Raw genomic sequence first — 6,662 nt, forward strand, 5'->3', positions numbered from 1 at the left:
GCACGAAAAAGTGTGCCATTCCTTCTCTATTCATGACATGTGCCTCACAAGATCTATACTTTTTTTTAGGCTAAAGAAAACCCCCAGGTTTTCTTATGTTTTGTTACCTGATTTTTTATTTTTATTTTTATTTTTTTGAAAGGCAAGCTGGAGTTAGGCAGACCCCTACCAGTTGTACAACGATACCATTTTGAACTTGCAACATCACAACACAAGGTCACTTGCACCAGCTGCTCCTACCAGACAACCGGAGACCCCGTTTTGTTACCTGAATTGGACGTGTCAAATAAAGAGATTATTTGTTTGAGAGTGAGGAGAAGACGATGATGATGACGATAATGACAATGGTGATTGATCAAATCAAAATCATGAACATGATAGTGTGACAAGATTTATTTAAAAAAAAAAAAAGAGGGCAATGAACTTAATTATAGCTCTTGGTTGGAACGTTCAAGTTCGGTTTTGGATCGCACCAGGCCAGAGTCCAAATGAACCAAACTTAAACTGTTTCATGCTTTCGTCCATACTTCAGGCCTATATTTTGTCATAAAAGTTCATACCTGGACCAGGTAAAGAATAAAATCCATATGTAATGGGCTCCATAATCAGTATCGATGGATCCAATAAAAAAGTTGGCTCGGGTAAGAAATTAATTAGTTGTGCCCAAGTCCATTAAGTTTCTCAATGGGTTCAGATGGGGATAAAAAGGTTCCTAACTGGTTTAGGTTTAGAATTTTTTTTAATGAGAGTTTGATAATTAGGATTCTGTAGATTACTTTGCAAGGATGCATTAGATATATTAGTGAAAACTTTGATTTAAAATGAAAATTATACAGAACGTAGGAGAAAGACCCCCTGGAAGCAGCCACCACCATTGTTTCTCTCTCCTTCTCTTTCTCAAACACTCTTCATCTTTGCCACACTTCTCACAAATCCATGCACCTCTCTCTCTCTCTCAAAACCTGGTGCATAGAATCTTTGTAGATGTTTATGCGATCTTGCGTATGCATCTTAGTGATCTTCCGCTCCCTCCTGCTGACGTTACCTCTATTTTGCCGCAATCTGGGCAAGCGGCTCCAGCGTGAGCCCGTTTTATTGTCTGATGTTCTTTTCTCTTCTGCTTTCTTTATTTGTTTTGGCTTTTGCTCTTGTTCAGTTCATGGGTTCAACATTTTGTTGATCTTCATGAGTGGTAATGTTGAATTACTTTCGGCTCTCTCTCTCTCTCACACACAGCTTGTTGAAGATGAAAGAGAATGAGATTCTGATTCTTCGCAGTGCATGAAAGAGGGTGGTGTTTCAGAACAATTGACAACACATTTTTTTATTCTTTCTTTCTCTTGTTTCTTTTTCTCCCGTGCACTCTTTGTTGGAAAGCAGTCGTAAAAAATGGACTTTACCCCTCTTTGCTGCCTTATTGTTTACCTTTGCATGAGTAGTAGGAAGATTCTTCTCTCTTCTTTTTACAGTTTTACCTTGGGAGGCTTAGACCGAATGGTAGGCCAGTACAGGCTGAGAGTTCATCCTACTCGCGCTATCTAATCTTTAGTCCCTTACAAGCTGCTCAATGTGCGTCCTTTCGCAGTAGGCAGCTTCCCTTGTGTTACTAAGAGACAGATTTCAATCTGAGTAGGTAGTTTTGGTTTTATATTTTTAGAAAGTTTGCACAACAGAATAAACACGAGAGAGATTTGAGAAGAAAATAAGCACACACAATGACACATGATTTATGTTGTTCCGTCAATAGCCTAATCGACGGGCGGCAGAGGAGCAAAAATTTTCACTATGTCAAAAAAAGATTACAAAGGTAGGTGACGGATCCCTGTCACAGAGCGCACAGAACACTCAAACTCACAAAAGTTACCTAAGAAAACCCTCTGTGCCACTACTACATATTTTCAAAAAATTCCTCAATATAATTTTCTTCAAGTGATATGTGTCCGGGTTGCAGCATGAAATTCAAGGCACATCTCAACGCATACAATGAAAAATCAATGGCTCACCGTTCATGAAGATGTTTAAAAATGCAATAAAACTTCATATTAGAGAATTTTAAAAGTATGAATAAGAATCCAAATTAAGAACTACATTTTTCTTTTAGAGATTATATCTATGAAAATCAAGTGTATATATATAGTCACTAGATTATGTTAACTAGAAATATAGGGACCAAAGTATGAGCTGAAATATGTGTGTGAACGTGCGCCCATGCATGCACCAGAGAGAGTGGTAGGTAGGAGTAGAGCTGCCAATGCATGGCAATATAATCTACCTTGATAGTGCCAGTGATTAACTGGCGTTACTGGCACCTAAAAGTCAGACTTAGGGCGAGGTTTGACTTGGCCCAGCCCAAACCCAATTTGATACGAGCCCTATGTTCAAGCCTTCTATAGGTATTTGGAATTAAACGTTAAGGCAGGCATAAGTGGTAATTGACATCACTTGAACATAAGGGGCTCTTGGAAAAAGAAGAAATTGATGTCTCTCTCTCTCTCTCTGCTACAGTCAATGATGAAAAAGAACAATGATATCATGCTTCATGCATAATAAGAATGTGCACGGAAGGAAGCTATGGAATTGGTTTAACACGTGGAAGAAGCTAGTGTGCACATGTATCCCACGTGAGATGCAATGGCGCAACGTTTTTCAGTTTTTCACGTTTTTTTGGAAGATGGTGTTTTTCTACTGTTGTAAGTTTAGGGTGATAAGGGGTCGGATCTCAGATCCATCCACGGGTCTGATGTGGATCTAACGTAGGGTGGCGGTTCTGATGTGGCACGGGGCCCATGCTATGATCCGAGCCTAGTCAAATCCCCGTTGTTTTTTAGGTCTGATGTGGATCCAACGTAGGCTGTCAGAAAAAATGGGTGGTGGTCAAGTGCAGCGGTACATGCACTACGTGCAATGTGATTGCACCTGATCCAGCCTCACTTTCAAAGGGAATAAAGGACAAGAACTGATCTGACCGGGTTTGTTCTCAGCTCACAGTATTTGAGAACCGAGTCATTCAAAAGTAGCCAGAATATGAAAAAATTCTTGTAGTAAAATAGTAAAAACAGGTATGGACATGGCAGGGACTAGGGGTGGCAATCGGGTGGGGTTGAGCATACCTCAACACCAACCCGACCCATTTATTAAACGGGTAACCGGACGTCACGACGCTGTTAACCTGTTTAATAAACGGGTCGGGTCGGGTAAACGGGTTGGCGGGTCAGGTTTCTCCAAATTCAACAAAAAAACTTAGATTCCAGTAGAAACCCTAATTCCAAGTCTCTTTTCACCATTCCCAGAGTCAAGAACAAATCCTAGACTAGTTTCCAATCAAATCACCTGCTTCTCAATCTCATTTCGACATTCTCCAACATCAACAAAAGATCCCAACTTCAATGGGAAAACCCTCATTTCCCGAAACAATCGAGAATGTTCCCCAATTTTCCATTCACCAAATGAACCCTCATCCCAATTCACGCTCCATTAATTCCCGATCCCAGTAAAAATCCTAACTTCTATTTCAATCCCAATTTCCCAATCTATTTTAGTTCATCCCTAGAATTAAACAAAAAAAGGAACCCCATTTACTAAATGCAACCCTAATCCCTGATCTCTCTTCAAAAATCCCCAAATCCAACCAAAGAAAACCCCTAACTATGACAAAACTCAGACGAGGGCTAATTTAGATATCAAAGAAGAAGAAGCAACAAAAAAAGGAAGAAATAAAGATATCTGATCACCTTGTTGTGCATGAGGATGGCGCAGCCGGGCTCGAGCTGGTCCTTGTCGACGAAGGAGAGGATGACGACGTAGTACTCGGGGCCGACGGAGGAAGAGATGATAGTGTGGTTCTCGTCGATGAGCTCCTTGAGGTTGCCGACACTCATGGGGGAGCCGCGGAGGTCATCGACCTTCGACCGATCCTCCTGGGGCTTGAGCCGCTCCTGGCCGGTGACGAACTCCTCCTCCATGAGGAGGTAGTCCTTGATCAGCTCCAGCTTCAGCAGCCACAGCTTGCACTTCGTCAGCGGCGTCACTGTCAGAAGCTGGGCTGCCGACTCCGGCCCCTTTTGCTTCCGCTGCTTCTGCCCCACGCGCGGGCGGGGCCGCCGGCTCAAACTTTTTCTCCTTCTTGTCATCGTGCTTCCGGTCGGGTTTGGGTAAAACGGGTTTATTAAACGGGTCAGCCGGGTTGGCGGGTTGGCATACCCCTAACACAAACCCGACCCGTTTAATAAACGGGTTAGGCGGGTCGACCCATTTAGAACCTGTTTAAGCCAAACCCGGCTAAGAAGCAGGTTGGCGAGTCGTGTCAGATTTTGCCACCCCTAGCAGGGACCACGGTCTAATGATTACTGGACAGCATTTGGTGTGTGGTAACGTGCACATACAGGCACATTAGTTAGATGTATCGCCAAACAACTTTTTGGCTTTTCGTTGCCACGTTTTATTGGAAGCTAACGTTTTCAGCATTCTTCACTATGATTTTTTAGAACATAACAACTTGCACTAAATCAATAATATGTACAAAATAAATCATCCAATAATCGTTGAAATATCACTTGCGAATAGGATTGGCAAACGCTCGTGGCTCAGCTTGTGTTTGGCTGGTAAGAACTCGTTTGCACTCATGATATTATATAATATTGAAAATATTGACTACACTCATGGGTTTCATACCCCTAAGTTGAAACTCCAGGCGCCAGGACATGTCGATCAGATCTAAAACCCACATATATATAGTTGATCAAAATAGTAGGAATCAACCCTTGGATCATGTTTTTTTTTTTACCTTCAAATACTATTTTTTTGAGAGGTGAAACTTTGTTATATTGTAAGGCATTGATTTTTTAACCTTCAAAAAATCCAACATGCACCTTAGAAAAACACGATACATGTGCTGAAAAAAAAAAGGAATTTCACTGTTGGATTCAGAAACCACGACTGTAGCCAACCTTTTACCTTTTATATATATATATATATATATATATATATATATATATATATATATATATATATATATATATTCTGATCGAACAGATGTGATCTATATGCTTGTTTGTACAAGGATCCCTTTTTGGAGCATGTGATTCTGAAGCATGGATTGGTTTTCATAGGGCTTCAAAAATCAACGGCCTACCATTTTCATAAACTTTTTAGGCTCCAAATACCATTTTTTCATCCAAAATGCATGATCCAAGTGTCTATTTCTAGTAAATCAATCATGTTGAACACATTTATGGGGTCTGAATTTTAAAAAAAAACACCAAAAATCCAACATCATATTTCATTTAGCACAGTGCTCATTTTGTAGGTTTCATTGTTGTATGAACCTGTCTAGTTTTATAATTTTTTCTTTTGTAGGTTTTATGTCCGTGATATTAGTAGTTGCCTCCTTTTTAGAGTTGGGTTATGAGTTTTTTGGGTGTATTGGAGATTAGGGTTTTAAGAGTTCTGCATCTCACATTTGCTAGTCAATTTTTTGCTCCTTCACCCGTGGACGTAAATGATTTACATGGTTCAGCCAAAGGCCTACGTCTATGGGCGGTGGAGGAGCAGAGATTTTCACTACATCAAAAAAAGAGATTACAAAGGTAGATGGCAACTCTCTATCACAGAAAACCCTAAAGCTGCACAAAACGCCAAACTCACAAAAATAAGTTACCTTAATAAGAAAACCCTAAAAGTGTATTTATAGGACCTTGTTACAAATGGTCCCGAGCCTAACATCCCAATCCCTCTGCTACTACCATGGACTTCCAAAAATTTTCTCAATATGGTTTTTTTGTTAAGTGTCGAGGTTATAGCATGAAATTCAAGGCACATCTCAACAGAGCAAAAGCATGCATAATAATATGTTTAAGTACCTCTTATGAAATGTATGTGTGTTTGTGTATGTGTATTTATTAAGAACTGTTGAATGAATTATTTTTATGTATTTATCAAGAGTTTTTTAATGAATGGTTTCAATGTCATATGTCTTCTATTTATATCTTAGGTCTTTCACGATATGAATAAACCAACTAAAGGAAAACACAGCAGAATAAAGGTTGAAACCAAAGCCCCACCCACAAACATACAAAAAATCATGGTAAGATGTATAAGAAAACAAGTTATGTATATATATAATTATTGGTAGTACATGTATATGTTTATATTCAATTGCAATTGGCCATGAAAACAGGTGATGAAAACCACCTAGATGAGCAACCAGAAAAAGAGTCGCCCGAGTATGAGTTTGTCATTAACACTTTATTGAGCAATGATGTAAGTGTTAGATTTGCATGTTTGTTTACTTTTTTCTAAATTGGAGGGTCGTAAATGTTAGTTTTGTATGTAGATTTATTTAAATCTAACATGAATGTATCACATATAATGATTACGTAACATCTAGTAATATTCATAACCAAAATTGATCGGATCCACAAACGGGATGCGGCAGCAAGAATAGAACTATCAAAGATCATTTACCTTATCATGCAGTTCTTAGTGAGTCTCAAAAGTGAGTCCTCTTTTCCTACTGACTCACAAAAACTAATTGCTTAACAGTATTGTTTGCAATAAATGGTTGCCAATCCCGAAGAGCGATTTAGGGCTTGTCCTTTCTTAGAGAACCATAACTTATTTTCTTTTGAAGAATGTGACAAGATATCTGCTTAACAATATTTCAT

At 39.3% G+C, this 6,662-nt stretch overlaps 1 pseudogene; it reads right to left on the bottom strand.

Moving 5' to 3' along the window:
* Window positions 1-3,680: 3,680 nt before the first annotated feature.
* Window positions 3,681-4,130, bottom strand: LOC149836436 (26S proteasome regulatory subunit 4 homolog B pseudogene; annotated as a pseudogene).
* Window positions 4,131-6,662: the final 2,532 nt, after the last annotated feature.

This window comes from Nuphar pumila, chromosome 5 (genome assembly GCF_984573655.1).
Source record: "Nuphar pumila chromosome 5, dmNupPumi1.hap1.1, whole genome shotgun sequence".
NCBI classification, from domain to species: domain Eukaryota; kingdom Viridiplantae; phylum Streptophyta; class Magnoliopsida; order Nymphaeales; family Nymphaeaceae; genus Nuphar; species Nuphar pumila.